Genomic DNA, 24758 nt, shown 5'->3' on the forward strand with positions numbered 1-24758 from the left:
ATGTCTTTTCCCACACTTACATTAACCTGTGATCTCCCAATATTAATCACTTAGATATGTCACTGAGACAAATGTATTCCAGAAATTTCATTACTGTACATCAGGGGCGGGCAAACCGGCTCATGAGCGCACAGCGCTGCACGTGTGCTGCTCGCGTGCAATCGTCGACTGGGGCAGTGGCGACAGCACTCAGTAGGCAGGTTGCGGCAGTGTAGTGCCAGGCTAAAGGTACGTTGTCCAAGACGCGACGCCAGTCTAAGCTGCGGACGTTGATGCGTAGCGATCATTACGTAGTGAACGTTGTATTTCAAGAACCGGAAAATGCAGAGTGAAACAAGGAAACGGAGAAGTGGAGATTTGCTACCTTTTAAAAAGTAATGGGAGAGTCGTGTTTTCTTTGTGCAAAAACGTGAAAATTCGAAATGTTTAATATGTGGCAGTATTCTCGCTGGTCAGCAAAAGTATAGTATTTAAGCCCATTATAACAAATTTCACAAGGATGAGTACAATTTATTGTCGGATTCTGAGCGGATGGGGAAATTGAGCTTAAGAAGAGCGATCTGATGATTCTAGATGAATCTGTCGTAGTTGCTGTGGTCACGAGAGATCTGCTACTTCATTTCGTCATGTCTCTCATCTAACTGATTTAACATTTTATGGAGCACTGTTTTCAATTTTTCAGGACGACAACAATAATAGCCCAGCGGTACGTGCAAGTTATAAGATTGCGCTTAATATAGCGAGAGCTGGAAAACCATTTCCTGAATTAGTAAGTATCGGTTAAGAGCAAACATCAGTGATGAAAATTTAAGTAACTGTTTGCGTTTGTCTGTATGTAGAAATTTTGTTCCACTCCACCTGTGATAATTAAATAAAACGTATCGTAGGTAATAGGTACTCTTTCAAAACACGGCATATTTCAAGCACTCCTACTAACCTTATTTTGTTCCACTCCACCTGTGATAATTAAATGAAACGTATCGTAGGTAATAGGTACTCTTTCAAACCACGATATCTTTCAAGCACTCTTACTAATCTTATTCCTTCATTCAATAAAGCTAGCTACGAAACAAAACGCATTGCACAGGAAGGAGCGGACAGAAGGTATGGTGGGGAGGGGAGATAAGCGGATGGCCAGCTTGCCCCTGTGTGCACGCAGAACACCTGTTAACTGCACGCGTGCAAGTGCACCGCACGCCCGCCCCTGCTGTACACTCATTAATTTTTGATTAGTGATTTTTTTCTGCCAGTGTATTTGGATGTTGTCAAGAGATTAACAACTGTCATTTGTATTCCGATATAAATAGTTTACTGCGTGTTTGCGTGGCAGCAGCATAGCTTTAATGACGTTTAGGCTCCAACTTGCATTTGATTTGTTCACGGTGGCTGCTGATATTTTGATACTTGATACAAAAAATAGTCATGTGCCTAAATGCAGGGCTCCGCCCCTGCATATTGGGCCACCATACTTGTGAATATGCTTTGCAGTCCAGATACGGTGCCTGTCTCACCTTGAATGGGTTTGTCAATTGAAGAGCCACAGGACTATTTACCACCAAGCACCCTGCAGCCGCCACAGCATCTGGGTGTTACCTGCACCAATACATGGTGTGCAGGTCACAGTACACAGTGTTGTAATTGCAGACACCTGCTCGCTTCCACACTATAAAGTGTCCACATGACACAGTACATGTAATCTTCTGCTGGACACATACGTAGGTCATTGCTTCGCCCCTCAATAGCCACTTATGATTCAGGCTCTGACCAACCAACAGTCACTACGATTCTCTCAATGTCTGTTGCTGCTGCTGCTGCTGCTGCTGCTGCTGCTGTCTGCCATGTCGTCGTCTTGCCCTTGCTGTATGCACCGTATGTCACAGGAGTTCTGTGCACTACTCCCTAACAAATCCACTACGCAATATACATTGAGCACCCAGAACATTATGATCACTGACCTGCTATCGATATAAATCCATCCGAGTAATAGCAGCAGCATCTGGTGGGGAATGACTGCTAGTCAAACTCATGGTGCATGTAGTGTCAGTAAGCGTCCTGTCCACATGAAGAATGGGGAAAGTGCGCAATCCATCTGAGTTTGACTGAGGCCAGATTGTGATGCCCCATAGGTTCGGATGAGCATTTTTGAAACTGCACCAGTTGTCAGGTGTTTGAGGATTGCTGTGGTGAGTGTCTTCAACACATGGCAAAACCAATGTGAAACCACGGCCAGACATCATAGCGTTAGGCGGCCATCCCTTGTTACAGATGTCAGACGTTGTAGGCTGGGCAGACTTATGGAACAGGACAGGCAGCAAACTGTGTCAGAACTAACATCAGACTTTATTGCTGGGTAGAGTACAAGTGTGTCTGAACACACAGTGCATCAAACACTCCTTATGACGGGCTTCCACAGCGAATGCATGTGCCTTGTGCACCCCTTCATGACGATCATGTTTACCGATGGCAGTGGCAGTTTTCACCAAGATAATGCGCCATGTCACAAGACCAGGAGTGTGATGGAATGGTTCGAGGAATACAGTGATGAGTTCCAATTGATGTGCTGGCCCCCAACTCGCCAGATCTGAACCTGATCGAACCCATCTGGGACGTGATTGAATGTGATGTCAGAGCTCAGCTGTAATTTATGGGAATTATCTGACGTGTGTGTGTGTGTGTGTGTGTGTGTGTGTGTGTGTGTGTGTGTGTGTGTGTGTGTGTGGCAACTCCTTCCAGCAGCCAACCAAGCCTTCAGGCCTTCATGGCTTCCATGCCACAATGTGTCGCCGCTATTATCCATGCCAAAGTTGGACATACTGGCTATTAGGTAGGTGGCATAATGTTCTGGCTGATCAGTGTATCGATGTGAATGCCCACGAGATCATTGCCTCACGGGACTCTGTCAATATGGCGCCTTGCTGCTTGCGAGTGCCCATCCTCGTGATACTGTCATTACTATCCTTCTTGCTCCATGCCACTTCGTCCTTGAGAGCACCTGTTATACACTCTAGAGGATCAAAATTTCTGTTATCAAGTTTTATGGATATTTGTTCTGACAAGCTGTATGGAGTTTAGTCATGATAATATACAGTTGTTCTTGTTGTACCAGTTACACCTTCATGGAAAAGGAAACTTCAGTAATGGCAATGAGGATAACGGTTTCGTGTGGATCTCAGTGCTCTTCTCTCATCCGCCATGATAGGTAATGACAATGAGGGTGTTTCTCACGAGTTTTTTAGTGGTTCTTCCTAGTAGTAGGGCACTGCATGTAAAAAGACAACCTTGACTCCAACGCGAGACCATTCTAGGAAAGCTCAAGCAACTATGCACGTCATATTTTGCTGACAGCAGCATCAGCACTTCCTTATCTCCAAAGCCCTGACATCCTGCCACACGAAGAGGTTAAGGAGGTGTGGGAGTCGAGGGGAGGGGAGAGGGGGCTGTGCCCAGCTGTCCCCTGCACTTCTGCATATTCTGCACGAAGCACCCCCTACCCCAATAGCCTCACCACTCTGCATTGGTGGGAGTGAGACTCAACTGCAGCTCATATACAGGGAACGCCACCCCTCGTGCCCTGTGCTCCAGCAACTTATATGCAACACCCTCCGCCTCATGCCGTGTGTGCCCGTGCTCCCATGCACCGTGTGCCTCCACATCCGTGACATCATGGTATATAACTAATTTATATGAAGTGTTGTGTGAGCTGGAATTGTTTAAAATGCCTATTCAAGTGTGTAAGTATTGATCTGTCTCTAATTAGCATAATGTATTGTTACTCAGCAGGTTGTAGGGTGTTTTTTAAATATATATGCAGAGTGATCTCTCACTGCATTTATGTCTTGACAATGACGACGACTGATGAAGACATCGACTGCGATGACAGCACTGATGGTGAAGGTACTGAAGCAACTGTGGTGTTCTAGAAATTGTAATAAGGATATTGTCGGCAATTGTGTAAATAGCAACTGGCGTGCCACCTCTGTCCCTGAGACACTTCTCACCCTCACCACCTAAATGTCCTAACCATAGGAGCATTAACATATGAAAGGTAATAGTAACAATAACAGCAATTGTGGTAGAGATAGCAAAAATATATTTACAGCAATTAATTAATAGTTCACCCACTTGTGTGAGAAACATCAAAGGGTAATGATGTCAAGATGTATTTCAGCACTCCCTGCTGCAAAGCAGCATAATTATATAGGCCAATAGTAATGAATACGGAAAAAAAGCAAATAAGTTTAACTAATCATTTGTGTTTTTCTTGCAGGCAAGGTGAAGTCGTTGCAGATGAAGGCATGTGGCATGAGCATAATGCTGTTCAACCACATCTACTGTTTAAACACCAATGGGTGTAAGTGTGTCAGTGTCGATATTGATATCGATAAGTAGTATTCGAAAACCGTGGATTTAGCAACATCAAATTAATGTTACTCATGGATGAATGGCGTCAACTATGCAACGTATCGATGATTTTAGCCTTGTTCCGAAGAAAGGTTTAATCACCCTTGATGATACTGGGTGAACATATAATCTCTGTAGGGGACTTCCCTGGCACAGTTAAAATATTTAACATCAGAGAGTGCATACATCTGCAGACTTTTAAGGGTTTAATGAATGCCAGTTTTGCAACATAGCATGAGCTAGAATGCCGACAAAGGTGGTAGTCATACGTCTACCTATTCTATGAGACACTGTGGAGTAATCTACAGAAGTTAGCTCACCAAACTCTCCGCCCATCTAAAGAAACTGTAGCTAACTATATGATGAATATTGTGCATTGATGGAGTTGGACATGTATGATCCAACATTCTGCTCCTTTAGTACCCCTCAATCTACTCTGAGATTGTCTTTCCATCTTTCCATTGAGTGACCAATATCTCTTTTACCAGCTGGTAATTTATATCTTACATTTTTCGCAATCTTCTGTTCAACTATCCGGTCTATGTATTCGTTCCATTCATGCTTTCTCTTATGCGTCCACTCATTAATGCAGTCCAATTTACATCCTTTTCTAATGTTTTCACTTCTCTCTCTATCTTGCAGTGTCTTCCTTGTAATCCTTTGCAGAATTTTCCTTTCTGCTGTTTCCAAAAGTCTTTTGGTTTTTGATGTTGTCTTGTCTCAGCTGTGTACGTCACATAATTGGTCTCACTATTGTGTGGCATGTTTACCACATCTGTTAACTGATTCGTATCAAAAGCCTTCTGTAATCAATAAAACAAATATAAGCTGGTCTGTTATATTCAATAGACTTGTCTACAATCTGTTTAAGAAAGAATACTGCATCTGTGCATGACCTACCAGATCTAAAACCACATCGCTCCTCTGCGAGGATTATAATGCATTCTATTTTATTTCTTATTATTTTTGTTATGAGTTTAAGAACTGAACTCAGTAGATTTATCCCTCTGTAGTTGGAAGAGTCTATCCATTATCCTTTTTTGTTTGTGAGAATTGTAATATTAGTTCTCCATTTGTTTGGAATTTTAATACCAGTGATAACATTGTTAACCAGTTTGGTTAATTGTTCAGTTAGTGGATATCCTCCATACTTCAGTAATTCACTGAGGATCGTACCTTTCCCTTGAGACTTCCTATTTTTTAACAGGCTCGCAGCTTCTTTTACCTCTGCATATGAAACAGATACATAATCATTTATTTGTATACAGATCTCTAATCTCTCTCTTTGGTTTCAGGTGATTATTTCCCCTATATAACTCTGTTAAATATTTAACCCATGTTTCCTCATTCATGTCGTTTACTTTGAAAATTTCATCTAATTCTTTCTGCTACTGTGGTATATTCTCCAAATTTGTTTTTGCAACACATAGGAGTCATGTTCTAAATTCCTGGAAAAGATATCCTAGTGTTCCTCTTTAAAACAATTCACTGGTGGTTTTGTGTAATTACAAGTTCTTTTGTAATCTTAGTACGACTCTTTTGTTTTGAGTGTTTTATATTTCAAATAGGCACAACTTTTTTTATACATGTCTTTAACCTCTTCACAAAGCTATGTTATTCTGTTTGTTTTTCTGTCTTATCTTATAACACATGTACCTAGTGCTTCTTGAACTGCTGCTTCAATACTTTGATTTTCTCCCAAGCTTGATCTATGTTATCCTCTGCATGAATGGGTTCCTCTTTTATTTTCTCTGCTAATCATTTCTGATATAAATTTTTTGTAGATTTATTCCATAATAACTTTGTATTAAATTTTTCTTCTTTTAATGTTGGTTCTTTAGCCGTCTTATTCCTTCCTTCGTGCAATTTGATATTTGTCATGAGTAGGCTGTGATCACTTCCAATGTTGGCAGAGTTTAAAGTCCTAACATTTAGTACTGACTAGTGATGGATGTTCTTTTTTGTAACAATGTAATCTGCTGTAGATTTATGACCTCTGTGTTATGAAAATATACTTGTATTGCTCTTTGTTGACATAGAAGTCGTTATTTTTATTTAGCTTGTTGCTTGAGCATAAGCTGTTCATAATTCCACAATTATCATTTAAAAACTCTTCACTAAATCATTGTTTAACTCAAGGGATGACATTATTTCCAATATGAGCATTAAAATCCTCCATTATGACTGAAACTTTTTTGAGGGTATCAGAGTGATACCTTCTCATAACTGCTCATAGAAGGCATCTCTTCCTGTCCTAGGATTACAATCCTCTGGGCTGTACAGTATGATAATGTTCAATTTGTGAAAAGCCAGTTTCAATTTTAGTAAATTTATTCTCTCAGACACACTCCTCAATACGATCTGTGTACTTCTTGTGACACAACACATGACACTGGGGGCATTGTTGTGTTGTTTGGGGCAGGAGACCAGGTGACGAGGTCATCTGTCTCATTGGATTAGGGAAGGAAGTCGGCCATGTCCTTTCAAAGGAACCATCCCAGTATTTGCCTGGAGCGATTTAGGGAAATCACAGAAAACCCAAATCTGGATGGCCGGACGGGGGACTGAACCGACATCCTCCCGAATGCAAATCCAGTGTGCTAGCCACTGCGCCACCCTGCTCGGTAGGGGCATGTTGGGCTGTTGAGCTGCGTGGCAAATGGATTTCTGCAGATACCTTATGAAAATATGTTGGATGCATTTAACATCTGTGTCAGACACTCAGGAATGGCCCGCGATTTGCCTTTACACAAACAACCTGTTTCTCAGAATTGTTCACGCTGTGATCTAATGCTCTGTGCTGTAGGAGGATCCACACCATACCTAGTATGAAGGTCATGCTGAACACTTATTACTGACCTGCACTTTGCAAAATGTGGAACACAAAATGCTTTCTTTTGTACCAACACCTTTTTACTAGAAGTGGACACACACTGCTGCTACCTAGCGAGAACCGTGTAAAACTCGAGTGTTTGCTCTTTCTGACAGTATGTTGTTCATGCACATATCTCAAATAACATAATAGTTATGAATTTTTTAAAACTGGATGATTTTTTTGATACACCCTATATTATCAATCATATCTGAGATATGATAAAGACACATAATCAAGTAATTATGGAGACAGTTGTTCATAAGCTTCTCAGACCCACACACAGGGTATTTTTGTGCAGACTTGTGATAATACAAGGATTGGATGATTCATGGCAGGCTGACCTTGTAGATATGCAAGACTACTCACAATCTAATAATGGTTTCAACTACATTCTAATGTCATAGATACATATTCCAGATTTGCTTGGGCCCTATGTGTGAAGGTAAGGATGGGAAGGAGGTTTCAAACATTTTTGAACAATTTTTGCAGACTGGAATGGATTGTTGCCCCAAGAACGTTCAAACTGCCCATGGAGGCGTATTTTACAATAGAAATTTCAAAGCAGTAATGGAACAATATGGGATAAATCACTACTCAACATTATTCCATTTCAAAGTGTAGGGTGTATAATAATTATGTGTTATGGTTGTTCAAAGAAGAAAAATGCGTAAAGACTTATTATAAATTAAGTGAACATTTTAGAGACTTTGACACATTAAGCAACAATATTTGAAAGCGGCAGCTGTCTAACAAGGAAAGCCAGCACATGTGTCAACATTGGTCATGTTTCTGCCCAATGTGAGAAGCACAGATCAATGACTGAAGAGTCAGTCACAACCCTAGAAATTTCGCAACATTGGCAAAAATACTGAACAAATACCTCCGACAGACAGACATGAGGTGGTACTTTGAGGACTCCTTCGAGGGGAGCCAGAAGACATGAGGAAACCGAGGGGAGCAAGAAGACATGAAGAAACATCGCCTGGACGAATGGTCAGTCAGTGGACGTCATACTTTGCTACAATGACTTAGTTGCTACATTGCTCGATAGATGATGTGGCCAATAGATCAACGCAGAAGATGCCATCCCAGATGTTACCAGAAAGAAATTCATGTGGTACTCACCCAGATGGCTGGTGAGGATGAAGGGACTGCAGCTTCGCGAAATGGATCACCTGTGAACCTAGAGGTGGATGAACTCTGCCAGGACGCTGAACCTGAGGGTTGTTCGTTCCATTCCGAGACAGAGCACTCCGCCCCATGCCATAGCTGCCTGTTAATAATGCAACAGAATTCACAATGAGAAGCCCGAACTGCCATTGCAGTGAGTCACAGGTACTGTACTGAATGGAAGAACATGCTGCCGGCACGCCGCTGCTACAAGAGCCATCGTCGCATCAGCAGTCACCGGACCCTGGATGTTATGACTCCATCACTCCACAGCCGCGACAAATTGAGCAAGTTAAAACACATTGTATTACTTTGTTTGTTTAAAGGGCCTTATGTCTCAATAAATTACTGTTAGTGGAATCACCAATGTTTGTCTCTCACCTCACCCATCGAGCCAAGTAAAGAACCCATTCTACCGCTAACAAAGTGTCGTTTTCCCTCCTGCCATCCCTGACAAAATAATGACCTTTGCTCCCGCCTGTCACTGACGCTCAATACCTAGTGTCAATAAACCCTGACCCACTACAAAAGTTAATATTGTGGAATGGCTGAACAGGACAATCAAAAACCAGACGTGGAAGCAGTTTAATCTTCAAGGGACATATAAATGGCTAAATATCCTGCCACAGATCATTGACAAGTATAATCCTACTATTCACCATACTAGAGACCTTTTGATTACTGTGATAATGGACTACTAAATACAGTATACAGCTGTATTTAGATGGTGAATCCACACAAGCAGAAGTTCAGTGTAGGTGATTTGGTACTTCTAAATTCAAAACCACTTTTGAGAAGTCATACCCACCGAACTGGTTGACAGAGATATTTACTGTTCCCATGGTTCAGCACACAAATCCAAGAACATGCTTCTTAAAAGGCAGTGATGATAAAGAAATCCGATGATTAATTACAGGAAAACTCTGACCTGAATGTGTTACTTGTAGAGCAAATCAATATTGAGGGATCAGGGCGCAGGTGAAATGGCTCAGCAATGCTTGCAATTTGCTATATAATAAGAAATACAGACTTCAAACCATGTGTAGCATGACATGAGAGCTAAGAAATGTATCAATAGAGTTGAAGGTGGTGTTCCCAAGAATCTACCATTTGAATTTCATATCACTGGATACAATTTTTGTGGGCCACGAACGAATTTGAAACAGTGCCTAGCTTGTAGTGACAATGGAATTAAAATCTTAGACGATGCATGCAAGGAGCACAACATTGCTTACACTACAAATAAAGATCACCACATTGCAGACAAAAGGGTAAGGCATAATATCAAGCGATTTTAAAAAGCACGCGAATCAAGCTGCATCGGAGAGAGGTGGAGGGGATAGTGTCAGTTACGTTTGGCGCAAAATAGCAGTTAGTCATAATGGAGCGCTGGACCCACAGTATCATGCATACACTGTCAAAGCATTTTATCAAAACAGTAGTTCGTACCAGCTAGCACGTCATGCATTGCACAACTGTTGTAACCACAACCAACAGCGGGAATGCCTTGGGCTGCTGATCGGAGCCGCCAGGTGGGGAAGCCGCTGGCGGTGGAGCACGCACCACTGGGTAAACACAGGACGAGTCGGACGACAGACCAAAGACAACTGACCACGACTGACTATGAGCGACACAAGGAAGAGATAAACAATGGAGGCTTGTGGAAACCACAACACCAAACACCAAACGTAAATCCACTCGGAACCAGAGCCAGGCAAATGTCAACAACGAGCAACGACCAGAACGCAGTACCGCCAAGATAGAAATGAAATCCAGAGCGAGCACTGGACTGGCTGGACTAGGTTTTTTTTTTCTTTATTGTGATTTCATTCCCCTGCCCCATATGGGCAGGGGAGGGCTGTCAGCAGCACAATCCGCCGCTCTTCAGCCGAGTGACATGACAATTAAAACAAGAATAAAATAATACATACATAAGGAGGTAAAAAAGGGGGAACATAAAACAGAGTTAGGGGAGAAAATGGAGGTAAAAATACACTGATATGTAGACGTTCATTGGGGACAGTTAAAAAAGTCACCAGAAAGTTGAAAAAAAAAACACAGTTGGCGATTCTTAAAACACATAGAAGTCACTGGATGCACAGGCACAGGTTAAAAGTCGGCCACAGTATTAAAAACACTCCGAAACAACACACTTAAAACCCACTCGGAGCACACACGACGAAGAATAAAACTACCAGGTGGGACCTGCCGAGGGAAAGGGCAGAGAGGATGGAAAAGGAGGGGAGAGCATGGGGCAGCTGGGGAAGCGGCGGGAGGAAGGGAGGAGGGGCAACCGTGGGTTCACGAAGAGGCAGGAGACACATGGGGCGGGAGAGGAAAAGGGAAGACAGGGCAGGAGGGAGCGCAGAGACACTGAAAGAAGGCACAAGAGATGGAGGGGGAGGAGGAGGGGAAATCCGCTCAGAAGGAGGGAGGGGGAGGAGTGGGAGCCCTGAGGAGGAGGCAGGAAGAGGGGGTTAGAGTTGGTAGGAAGGGTAGATGTCAGGGCGAAGCTCATCATCCGGGAGCGGTAGACGGTGGAAGTTGTGTTGGGAAAGGAGATGGAGGGTGTGGAGATGGAGAGAGGGAGGGACACAACGGTAAAGGCGTGGCAACTGGTCGGGAGTGGAGAGGAAGGGAGACACCAGGGGGTGAGGGGGATCAAGGCGATGGACAATATAGAGTGTGCGGATGTGTTCAAGGAAAAGGAGAAGGTGTGGGAAGGGGATGAGGTCATAGAGGATGCGCGTGGGGGACAGAAGGCGGATGCGGAAGGCGAGGCGGAGCGCATGGCGTTCGAGGATTTGGAGGGCGTTATAGAACCGGGGAGGGGCGGAAATCCAAGCGATGCTGGCATAACAAAGGATGGGGCGGATCATGGATTTGTAGGTGTGGAGGATGGTGGAAGGATGCAGACCCCATGTCCGGCCGGACAGGAGTTTCAGGAGGCGGAGGCGGTTGTGAGCTTTGTTTTGGATGGTAAGGAGATGGGGAGTCCAGGTGAGGTGGCGGTCGAGGGTGAGGCCAAGGTATTTGAGGGTAGGAGTGAGGTGGATAGGACGGCCATAAATGGTGAGGTAGAAATCATGGAGGCTGGACTAGGGCAGAGCGGGTCCCTATATACGAAACCGGAGGGAGCGGCTATTGGCCACTGTCTGCACGTGGCTTAGCGGTGGCGCCCTCGCTGTGCGAGAGCCGCTGCGCGGAATAGCCGCTGCGGAGGTGGAGCCCTCTATGGGTTGACCACGTCCATTTGTTCTGCCGCGTGTTTGACTTCCGCGACGGAAGGTACTAGAACAACCACTTCAACATTAATTGGAATCAGCTAGTGGCATCTGCCTGTACGACTAAAAAGTGGGTTGAGAACTTTGAGGAGACGGCATCAATGAAAAAGAAGGAAACTGGGAGACCAAAAACTTTGTGCACACCTGAAAACATTGAACCTGTAAGAGTTGTCATTGAGAGAAGCCCTCATTGCTCTTGGGATTTCAAACAGAATGGTAAGAAGAATTTTACACCAAGATTTGCACTTTCATCCCGACAAAATCCAAATGTTTCAGGCCCTTAAGGAATCAGATTATGTGAGCCAGGCCGGTTCTGCTTAGAATTTTTGGACATGATTAAGCAAGACGAGGACATTACAAACTGTTTGTGGATAAGTGATGAAGCTCACTTCCATCTCTCCACTTATGTGAACAAGCATAACTTTCGATTTTGGAGTGACATTAATCCTACAGAACTGCATCAGCAACCATTGCACTCTACAAAAGTTACTGTGTGGTGCGCCATGTCTTTGATAGGAATCATAGGGCCATACTTTTTTTAACATAGTCTTGCCAGTGCTATAACAGTGACTTCTCAGAGATAACCAGACATGTCGGAAAACATTTTTACTACACAACTTGCACACTACGAAGTGAACAATGAGACATTCTTCCAGCAGGACAGAGCAACCTCCCACATTGTTCGAAAAAGCATGAATGTTATAAGTCGTTTGTTTCCAAATCACGTGATCTCTCGAAACTGTAATGTTGCATGGCCCTCTCATTCACTATACCTCACAACATGTGACTTTTTCTTGTGGTGTTCTCAAAAGCAAAGTTTACCAAGATAACCATCCTTGAACAATTGAAGCCCTGAAAGAGCGAATCTGACAGGAAATCATTCAAATCCAGTGGCAATGCTGTGCAATGTGATGAGTCACTTTGAGGTCCAGTTGGAGGAATGTGTGCATCTAAACAGATGCCATCTTATCGTATTTATATTCAAAAAATTAACTGATGTTTTACTATTGCAGAATATGCTTTTCCATGTATTTTAAGATTATGAAATAAACAACATTTTAGCGAAATATTTTTACTTAACAGCCTTTTAAAAATCACTCTTTATTATGCCTCACCCTGTATTGGCTGATAAGGTTAGGCAGATGTGATTAAGAAAGGATACTGGTTTAGGACAACATGTTGCTGCATTGGTAGTCAGTACGGCAACACATGCAAACTCAGTTTGAAGAGTGCCTGAAGTTCAAAGACATAATATTTCTATGGAGGCCACTGCTATTGGTAAAGCCCTATATTTAAAACCACACAGAAAAGGGCTTGGGTTGTACATAAACAAATAGCTCATAGCAATACTACTGGACATACTGCTTACAACCTTAGATCTGCTTAAATTAGTCAGAAAACTCAAAATCTCGATTTTGTGGCGCGTTTGTATGGAATACAGTACATGAAGCATTGTGGAAATTCAAAGAACGAGGGATTGTCAGTTTAGATGTTGGGGGGGGATATGGAACTCACTGGGTTCTACATGTTTTAAGAAAATGGAATACCATCCACTACTTTGACTCATTTTGCGATTTTAGGCCGCCTGAAGAAATGTGTTGTTACTTCACCGACAGAAAGCAGGTGTTGTACAATTTTTGATGCTACAAAGACTTCAGTTCATACCTCTGTGTGCATTTCTGCCTAATGTTTCTCCTGACAGTTGCATAAATACAAATAGTATGCACATCACTGTATCGTTTAAGGTTGAGATGCAATGTCGTTCAGTCTAACTCTGAAAGAATGTATGTCTGAATTAAAAGCAAACTACTTTCCTCCAGCAAATCTGAGCAAGGGGAAGTGGAGTATAGCATTCATCAGTCTTGAAACATACAACAGGATAGCTAATGTCACTGAGGTAAATGATAAACTTCATCTAGAGAGAGGGAAAGTTGAAATACTGCTGGCTCCAACAACAATGACGATATAAATGTGTATATAAAATGATTCGTAAAAGGGTTTGAGCTACAAGGAATAGTGGACTTCTGTCACAAAGTTTCAATATGAATGCTATTCAGGTTCTAGAGGGGACAAGTACTGGAGCATAATACTGATAAAACTTAAAAGTCGAATCAGCCACTGGTCATACTGTCAGTCAGTATGATTTGTTTAGAGTGCAATATTGCGACAAATCTGTACCTTAATGACAGATTAGTCCATACTACAATGAGGTGACAAAAGTTATGGGATACCGCCTAATATTGTGCTGAACCTCATTTTGCCCAGTTTGGTGCAGCAACTTGACATTAGGTCCCATAAATGTTTGGTGGGTGGCCAGATTATTTGTTTGCACTGCCCAGAATGTTCTTGAAACCAATTGCCAACAACTGTGGTCTGGTGACGCGATGCATTGTCCTCCATAAAAATTCCATCATCCTTTGGGAACATGAAGTCCATGGATGGTTGCAAATGGTCTCAAAGTACCTGAACATAAACATATCCAGTCAATGATTGGTTCAATTGGGCCAGAGGACCCACTCCATTCCATGTAAACACAGCCCACACTATTAAAGATCCACCACCAGCTTGCAGGGTACCTTGTTGACAACATGCATCCACGGTTCTGTGGGGTCTCCACAACACTTGGTCCCTAACATTAACTCTTACCAGCTGAAATCGGGACTCACCTGACAGATCATGGTTTTCCAGTCATCTAGGGTCCAACCAATATGGCCATGAGTGCAGGAGAGGTACTGCAGGTGATCTCATGTTGTTAGCAAAGGATCTCATATAAGTTGTCTGCTATCATAGCCCATTAACACCAAACTTTGCAGCACTGTCCTAGCGGATACGTTCCATATTGATTTCTGTGGCTATTTTACACAGTGTTGCTTCTCTCTTAGTACTAAAACTCTATGCAAATGTCACTCCTCTTGGTCGTTAAGTGAAGGCTGTTGAGCACAGCGTTGTCCATGGTGACTGGTAATGTCTGAAATTTTGTATTCTTGGCACACTCTTGACACAGTGGCTCTCAGAGTTTTGAATTCCCTAATGATTTCTGAAAGGGAATGTTCTATGCATCTACCTTCAACTACCATTCTGCATTTAGTCTGCTAATTACCATTGTGCGGCCATAATCACATGATCACCTGAGTACATATGTCAGCTTTGCCAGTGCACTGTCCTTTTATACCTTGTGTATGCGATATTACCACCATCTGTATATGTCCATATTGCTATCCCATGACTTTTGTCACCTCCTTGCTGCAGTGGGCCTTGGTTATAAAACTGCAGAGGTTCCCAGTAATCTGGTACTCTCCCTGTGACTGTTCAGACATTAGACTGTCCCGAGCTGATTATTATAAACTAGAACCCAAATCTAGTCAATTTTCATGGAGTGGAAATTATAGTATGTTTTCATCTCACGCATAATTATGAGTATTAAGTATAAATACAGCATACCTAACAATTAGTAGATGAATGTGCAGTGGAAGCAGAATGTGCTAAAGTTAAGAATATCTTATATCCATTGGATTGAAACCTCACAATGACATCACTCCAAGCAATGACTCCAGTTCAATATGACGAGCACATAATTTGCCAGAAATATATTCCCCCAAACTGTTTGCCTCAACAGTGTCTAACAGTAATGATGAGGTACGAATTATTATTCAGCATCAAGATGGACTGACACTTATGAGCAAGAGCTTCCAGTATCCTCCCACAGTGTAGCCAGAGAAGGAGACATTTTGGGGTCATATCTCTCTGGGTTGTAAGATCATTTTCCTTCAGAAGAGACTGCTGAAGTCATGCAGCCACAAGCAGAAGAAAGCTTTCTATTCAAGTCAGCAAGTCATTTGTCATGATGTACCCCATTTAAAATGGGGTCTCCTCATAGGTGCACCCAGACTAAGAAAGAATTACCTGACCAGCAATTTATTGCACTGAGTCCCCATGCCCAGGCCACAATGGGCACACACTCCTTGGCATATGTGAGGAAATTTCAGCACCGGCAACAATAATGCGATCCCTGCACTATGAGGGGGCTACCACTGTGCAGTTAACTGATGACTCCCCCCAAAAATGGGATGGCTAGTGTATTGGGTTTTGGGCATATTACCACCGTGAGATAGAAAGGATGCAAAGATAGAAATGCACAAAGGTGAAACATACACCACTTTTGGCGACCTTCGCTACAAGAGCCACACTTCTGTAAAGTTTGGAATGGGACAGTAGGGCAAACTCACCAACAGAGACCATGCACTTTGGGATGAAAAGGTGTATGAAGTGCCATAGCGAACAAAAAACAAATGCCTAAAATCATAAACCAAATACAAGCATGGCCAGCACCAAGAAGACCATCCAATGAAAAGGTAGAGGGGGAAAAAGAATAGCAGAAGGGTAGGCTTGCAGCACAGAAAAGGAAGTGGCACTACAAGTGCTGGGGGCCTGGTGTTGACCAACCACATAGTCACATAGGAGTTGTGAGCCTCCTGAGGGGTAATTGTGGATTCTTAAGCTCAGTTATCACCACATCTGAAGAGAAATCATATAAAGAATACTATAAACTTCCTTCCAGAAGGTAAATGAAATCTAGTTGAAAGAAAAGGAGTGTATGATTTCATAGATAATTGGAAAAGATTTGAAGAAACTCAGCTTCCACCTAAAAGCAATTTACAGCAAACTAAATGAACATGATGTACGCGAAGAAGATTATGAAAATGATAAATCAGTCTGGGAAAAATTTAACATTAAAAAGCTGAAAGAATAACATAATTTACATCTAAAAAGTGATTTTTTATTATTGGCAGATCTACATCTACATCATACTCCGCAAGCCACCTAATGGTGTGTTGTGCAGGGTACCATTGGTACCACTATCTGATCCCTCCAATCCTGTTCCACTCGCAAATAGTACGTGGGAAGAATGATTGTGTGTAAGCCTCTGTATTGGCTCTAATTTCTTGAATTTTCTCCTCGTGGTCAATACGTGAGATGTATGTGGGGGGAAGTAATATGTTGTCTGGACTACTCCTGAAAAGTGCTGTCCCAAAATTTCAGTAGCATCTCCATTACGCTCTCTCGCCAGCTAAACAATCCCATGATGAAACGTACTGCTCTTTGTTGGATCTTCTCTAGCTCCTCTATCAGTCCTACCTGATAGGGATTCCAGATAGATGAGCAATACTCAAGAATTGGATGAACAAGTGCCTTATAAGCCACCTCTTTCATGGATGAGTTACATTTTCTTAAGATTCTTCCGATGAATCTGAGTCTTGTGTCTGCTTTTTCCACTATATGTTTTATATGATCATTCCATTTAAGGTCACTCTGGGTAGTTACGCCTAGATATTTTACGGCAGATGCTGTCTCCAGATGTTTGTCATCAATAGTGTAGCTGTACAGTAGTGAATTTCTTTTCCTATCTATGCACAATGTGTTACATTTATTTATGTTCAGAGTCAACTGCCAGAGTCTGCACCATTCATCAATTCTCTGCAGGTTGTTTTGCAAATTCTTACTATCTTCTGGCATTGCCACTTTGGTGTAAACAACTGCATCATCCGCGAATAACCTTAAAGAGCATCCGACGTTTTCTACTACATCATTCAGATACATACTGTGAACAGCAATGGTCCTATACACTTTCCTGTTGTACTCTGGATATTACCTTTACATCTGTCGATTTAGTTCCGTTAAGAGTGACGCGTTGAGTTCTATCTGCAAGGAAGTCCTGAATCGAATCACAAGTCTGCTCTGTTACTCCGCAAGCTCATATTCTTTTCATTAAATGGAAATGTGGGACGGTGTCAAATGCCTTACTGAAATCAAGGAACATGGCACCAGCCTGAGCGCCATTGTCCTGCGCTGTGGATCTCATGGAGGAACAGAGTGAGCTGAGTTTTGCAGGCTCTCTGTTTGCAAAATCCATGCTGATTTGTATAGAGGAGCTGTTCATTTTCCAAGAACGTCATAATTCTTGAGCATAAAAAATGTTCCATAATTCTACAACAGATTGATGTCAATGATATAGGTCTATAATTGTGTGGATCTGTCTTACAGCCTTTCTTAAAAACAAGAATGACCTGCACTTTTTTCCAGTCATTAGGTACCTTTCATTGTTCAAGCGATCTACGATAAATTACTGCTACAGGGGGAGTAAGTTCTTTCATACAGTCTTTATAGAATCTTATAGGTATCTCATCTGGTCAAGAAGCCTTTCCACTACTAAGCGATTGTAGCTGCTTTTCAATTCCATGATCAGTTATCAAAATATCTGCCATTTCGAAGTTCGCATGACAATTGAAAGGAGGGACAGTGTTACAATGATCTGCAGTGAAATAACTTTGGAAGACCAAATTCAGTATTTCAGCCTTCTCTCTGTTATCTTCCATTTCGGCACCGGTCTGGTCGCTGAGAGAATGAATAAATGATTTTGACCCACTTACTAATTTTACATACGACCAAAATCTCTTAGGGTTTTTACTCAGGTCGGTTGACAACGTTTTACTTTCGAAATCATTGAACACTTCTCTCATTGCTCTCCTTACACTCATTCAGCTTTTGTTTGTCAGCTAGGTTTTTACTTCTTTTGAATCTGAGATGAAGTGCTCTTTGTTTACGTAGCACTTTTCTTACATGGATATTAAACCATGGTGAATCTTTCCCATCCCTTAAAACCTTACTCAGAACATACTTGCATATTTTGAATTTTTCCCATTTGTTCTCCACATCTTCGTCTTTGTACACCAAATATTTGATGCTGACTGCTGAGATATTCTGAAATTTCTTTCCTGTCACCATTGCTGAGCAAATATACCTTCCTACCTTTCTTAACACTCCTTGTAGGACCCGTCATCATAGATGCTGTCAAAGCCTTATGATCACCGATGCCTTCCTCTACGTTAATTGATTCAATAATTTCAGGTCTGAGTACTAGTCTCATTCAACCACGAAATTATATCCTCACAAAACCACAAAATGTTACCAAATAGTTGACCTGTCAGAAATATTCACATCAGTCTAGCACCACAGTTGTTAGTTAATCAGCAAACTTATTGTTCTTCATTCCAGTGTTACCACTTTAAGCTCATAATTCCTCAGAACACAAATAGAAGTTTTCAGATAACCTATAGATCCAATAATGCGGCATTATATGACTTGTACCTCACAAAAATATTGCTCTTAATGTTAAGCTCTCATTCCCAGCTGCAGTGTCATGAATTGCACAATATACACAGTACTCAATGTTGCCTAATTCACAATTAGATCATCAATACAGTTATGCCACATTTGTTCGCACACAGTTATCTTTTTCATTACTCAAACAAGCCTGTCAGCTCTATTATTTTACTTACCTTTCTTACCTCGTTAACTAGTGGAGTGCATTCTCAAAATATATCCCTACTTCAGAGACAGGCTCCCTAACCATTACGACCCTAACATTATTCACTATTTTATTATTTCATTATTTCTTCATTAACTAATAAATAAACACCTGCTCTGCTTATCTAACACAAAATTGACTCTACTGAAAAACGCTCCACAGTAGCAGATCCTTATGCTAAGGCAAACTTAAGTCTCCTTGCTGATCAGACAAAATTATTACTCAGAAAAGGTATTATTTCACTGTATTCCATCAATTTGCTTGAGATTCTAGCCTGAAGGGTGATATACATACAAACCTTGCTTATTCTTTCCACATACATTACTCCAGGCAACTATGTTTAAAGGTGTAATTCCTTAATGATAGAAAAGGCTGTACCAGGACACACTTCTATACATAGATGGTTATCTCCATATACTGATTACACTGAACACAAACACTTCTATTACATCACAATTAATATTAAGATCTAGTATTCAAGATTTTTTTTACTGCATGTTGCCTCTGCTGCTGCACCAAATCATACTAACTTCACACATGATCTGATTACTTCAGATGTTAATTATAGTTTTTTGATAACCTGCACCTTCTCCTTCACATGTACGGACATCTTTCATTTTCTGTTTACCTTATCTCTTTGTTTGACACAAATTCTTTAATCATGGTAGCAAAAAAATGGCTTTAAGGACTATGGTACTTAACATCTGTGTGTGTGATCACACACACAAAATACTGGAGAAACTTTTTCTCGCATATTTCAGTACTAAAGTATGCTGCTGTACTAAATCACGTAACAGTAAAAGAAAGAATGTTTCTGAGTCACTTATGAACTACAGGTAGGATAGGAGAAGAGTTTGATTGCCTCAGGAAACATGAAGAATGAGACAGATGGCTGGGGTAAGCATTATCGCCACATAATGAATCCAATATAGAATGTTGACCCCCTACTTCTTAACTGCACAAGAAATTAGACCGAAATATTACATCAATGCTGAGATTTTGAATCACCAAGAAATTGAACTCCAACAACTGTCCTGTCAATTCCACAGTTAATACACTACTGCCCATTAAAATTGCTACACCATGAAGATGGGGTGCTACAGACGCAAAATTTAACCAACAGGAAGAAGATGCTGTGATATGCAAATGATTAGCTTTTCAGAGCATTCACACAAGGTTGGCGCTGGTGGTGACACCTACAACGTACTGACATGAGGAAAGTTTCCACCGGTTTCACTACTATGCCCTCTGTGTTCTTAATAGATTCAAAAAAATGCCTGTGAAATGTCATTCAAATCACTACCACTGTCCAGTAAACACTTAACACGTACACCTTGTACACTTGCTGTTATTACAGGTTGACACACTTCCTTTTTACTTACCATGGGATCTTGTTCATACAACAAATCCTCAATCTTTTCCCTGGAAAAACTATCATCCTGCTTACCAAAATGATTATCTGACCCACTGTCACTTTCTCTATGCTTTAGATTTTGTACTTCTTACAGCTTTTTCTCAATTTTGAATCTACATTTACTTTTAACAGATTTTCCTGGACCACTACTGCACACTTAGTTTCTACATTTACTTTTAACAGTTTTTCCTAGACCACTACTGCACATTTAGTTTCTACATCCGTTTCAAAATCATTTTTACTCTGACTGATTTGGTTCTCAAGTTTAACCCTATTTTCAACACACTGTTTTTCAAAAACCTCCACCTTCCTACTATTGTCATCACAAAGTTTCTGTCTCTCTTCTACACATTTACTACTCAATGTTAATTTCTTATTAGTATTATATACTACTTTCTTCATACTATTTCCCCACCTCCTAATGCCTTCTTTCAAACTAATTTTCATACTATTCAAACTCATAATTTGCCTTAACATCGCTTTCACTTTTCCGTCTGATATACAGTTTTCCTCTTGCTGACTTAGGCTACTAGATTCCCCCTCCTTAACCTTAATGCCCTCATCCACTTCAGTACTGTTTTCGTTCATTTGGTTCTTTACGGACTTTCGTCCCCATCCTTCAAAGTTACATTCTTGTCTGATTTATAACTACTACCGTCTACAGAACCAGTCCCACTTAGGACTTTCTGTTCGCTTAAAAACTTAACCTCTACAGCTTTGTTCTCGGTCACTCTGTCTTGTTCGTTAAGGCCACTCATTATGTATCACTTAATATGGAAGAGCTTTTGCAATGAATTACCTAGTTTTTAATCACTCGTCTGCTGCTGCTCTGCGGTTGTCATCTTGATCTGTCATCTGAATGTTGTAATTCTGTTGGTGAGGCGTCTTGTTTATTTCCAGTCAGCTGTGTCCACCTGTGTGCTGCTTGGCTGCTCCTGTACTCAATGGCTGCTGCCATTGGACCTGCTTGCTGGTTGGCTGCTGTCCTACTGTGGGCACGAAACCCCAGCACTGATTGGTTACATCTCATCCATTTAAATCACTGCAAACTGCCTGATTTCACACTTCACTGTCAAATTTCGTGAGTTCTAGTTTATTGTGCCCACATACAATAGTGCTCAAGTCGGGGCAAAAATGTGATGATTTTCCTTCTTTACTTCTTCGTTGATTGTCCTCGGTGTCGACTTACTGCGATGCTACACTGGCTGAAAAATGGGGTGTGGAAGTACAACACTGACTACTTTAAATGATGTAGCCGACAGGTGCAAATCTGCGTTTCACTGTTCACAACCCCCCCCCCCCTCCCCCCCAATAATACACAGCTACACGGCCAGTGCACTATTGTTTAACTTCCGATAAGTCTCATTAATAGGTTGCAGGCAAACATCCACATACTGCTACTATAGTTTCCGGTTGAACATATACGAGCAGTCAATGTCTAGCCACATAGTTCACATTTCTGGAAGAATAAAAAGGTACTTATAGAAACAGACACTGTTATTGTTTTAACACACGGCCCAACTGTGTTACACTTATTTTAAAGTTACCTTGATACATTGTTGTTGATCTAACCAACACAGGTTTCTCGTCTGAAACTCGGCCGTAGGCTGACTGTTTCAGGACCAAAAATCAGGCCCTTATATATGCTCACAATAATAGGTACTGAAACTACACATTGTTCAAAGTTAAATTTACAGAAATTACAATTAAAACTTATCTCATTAAATTAACTGAATAGATCGAAAAATTCATTCCTTTTAACAGTTTCTTCTACTACAGGGTTTAGGCCAAATTATTTAAATGATGAAATTAACATATATCGTTACACAAACAATACTTTTAACAAAACTGTTAATTACTTTGGACTTAATTAAGGGCTGGCTTTGCTAACATGTTTTCGAATAGAGCCAAATAAATCCTTTAAGAATACTATTAGTTGTTCCTCCAAATGTTTATAATTATTATAGACTTTATACTTATTTATATATCAATAATAGCATTTAAATTACGAAAAAATAACTGATTTCTCCCTATAGCAAAAGATACCAACTAGGCATAACCGAACTAAATTAGACAATCAATTACATACCTAAAACTAAGCACAAAATTAGATCTGATGTTATATTCTTTAAAACTGAGGGCCAACCTTTCTCTTTCATGAAAATGCAGATAATATTCGTGTATGTTAATGGTAATTAGTTAAAAGTGAAAAACGAATTTAAGGAGGCATATGGCAAAACAAGAAGGGAAGTAAAAATATCCCAGCTTGTTTCATCACAGAGTATTAACTGAGCGAAAGCTGCTTATATTTGGGAATAAGCTGATATTATTAACAATGAATTGGTGCATTGTGCTGCCACCTACTGCCAGGTGCTCCATACCAGTGACCTCAGTAGTCATTCGACATGGTGAGAGAGCAGAATGGTGTGCTCCACGGAACTCATGGACTTCGAACGTGGTCAGGTGACTGGGTGTCACTTTTGTCATATGTCTGGATGCGAGATTTCCATGTTCCTCAACATCCATAGGTCCACTGTTTCTGATGTGATAGTGAAGAGGTAACGTGAAGGGACACGTACAGCATGAAAGTATACAAGCCAACATTGTCTCTTGACTGGTGGAGACTGCCAACCGTTGAAGAGGGTCGTAATGTGCAATAGGCAGACATCTATCCAGACCATTACACGGGAATTCCAAACTGCATCAGGATCAACTGCAAGTACTATGACAGATAGGCGGGAGGTGAGGAAACTTGGATTTCATGGTCGAACGGATGCTTCTAAGCCACACATCATGCCAGTAAATGCCAAATGATGCATCACTTGGTGTAAGGAGTGTAAACATTGGACAATTGAACAGTGGAAAAACACTGGGTGGTGTGACGAATCATGGTACACAATGTGGCGATCCAATGGCAGTACACCTTTGGGATGTTTTGGAACACTGACTTCGTGCTAGGCTTCACCACGCAACATCGATACCTCTCCTCAGTGCAGCAATCCATGAAGAATGGGCTGCCATTCCCCAAGAAACCTTCCAGCACCTGATTGAATGTATGTCTGCAAGAGTGGAAGTTGTCATCAAGGCTAAGGGTGGGCCAACACCACACTGAATTTTAGCAGTACCAGTGGAGGGCACAACGATCTTTTAAGTCATTTTCAGCCAGGTGTTGGTTGGTTGGTTGGTTTAAAGGTGGGAGAAGAGACCAAACTATGAGGTCATCGGTTCCTTGTTCCTAATAAAACAATGCCACAAGGGTGAGAATAAAACAGACGAAACATATAACACAAAACGGAAAGAAAGGAAAAGCCACTAAGAACGAAGGGAAGGCAACGAATACTAAAAGGAACAAAAGAGGACAAGAAAACAACAGAGAGATACTAGAAACAGAAGGGAGTAAAACATGAAAGCAGATTACAGTGACTGGAGAACCACGAAAATAAAATGGGAAAGCCAGTCACTCTGCAACACTTTAAAACCTCCAACCTAAAAGCACCAGGGTAGAGGACACGGAAGGACAAAGGACATGCGCTAAAACCTACATAGAAGTATAAAACCCACTCTCACGGATAAAACGTAAAACTAAAGCCGCTGTGGAGGCATTGTTGCCCAACACTGAAGGCAGGATGCTGGGAAAGTTAAAAGTCTGCCGCAGAGCGGCTAAAAGTGGGCAGTCCAGCAAGAGGTGGACGACTGTCATTTGGGAGCCCGAGCGACACTGAGGTGGGTCCTCGTGATGGAGTAGGTAACCATGTGTTAGCCACATATGGCCAATGCGGAGCCGGCAGAGAACAACTGATTCCCTGTGAGAGGCCTGCATGGAAGAGTTCCACACATTCATAGTCTCCTTAATGACACACAGTTTTTTGTGCGTGCTGTTATGCCATTACGTCTCCCAAAGCCGGAAAATCCTGCAGTGTAACACAGAACGCAGATCAGCTTCGGAGATGCCTACCTCCAGAAGCGGTTTCTGTGTCGCCTGTCGGCAAGTTCGTTGCCGGGGATTCCGACGTTTCCTGGGGTCCACACAAACACCACGGAATGGCGGGACTGTTCTAGGGCTAGATGGACTCCTGAATGGATGCTACCAGAGGGTGGCAAGAGTAGCACTGGTTGATAGCTTTTAGGCTGCTCAATGAGTCAGTACACAGGAGAAATGACTCGCCAGGGCATGAGTGGATGTACTCAAGGGCACGAGATATGGCCGCCAGCTCTGCAGTGAAAACACTGCAGCCAACTGGCAAGGAG

The 24758-nt window shown here is 41.7% G+C and overlaps 1 long non-coding RNA gene across 2 annotated transcripts; it reads left to right on the forward strand.

Annotated features, from left to right (window-relative positions):
- The first annotated feature begins 233 nt into the window (after positions 1-233).
- On the forward strand, positions 234-6359 carry LOC126248523 (uncharacterized). Of its 2 annotated transcripts, none has more exons than XR_007545501.1 (4): positions 234-374; positions 683-769; positions 3778-4045; positions 4268-6359. It is a non-coding gene; the product is annotated as an uncharacterized LOC126248523 (long non-coding RNA). The 2 variants fall into 2 exon arrangements; XR_007545502.1 differs by having other exon boundaries at positions 3781-4045.
- Positions 6360-24758: the final 18399 nt, after the last annotated feature.

The sequence above is a fragment of the Schistocerca nitens genome, chromosome 3, assembly GCF_023898315.1.
Source record: "Schistocerca nitens isolate TAMUIC-IGC-003100 chromosome 3, iqSchNite1.1, whole genome shotgun sequence".
Lineage (NCBI taxonomy): Eukaryota > Metazoa > Arthropoda > Insecta > Orthoptera > Acrididae > Schistocerca > Schistocerca nitens.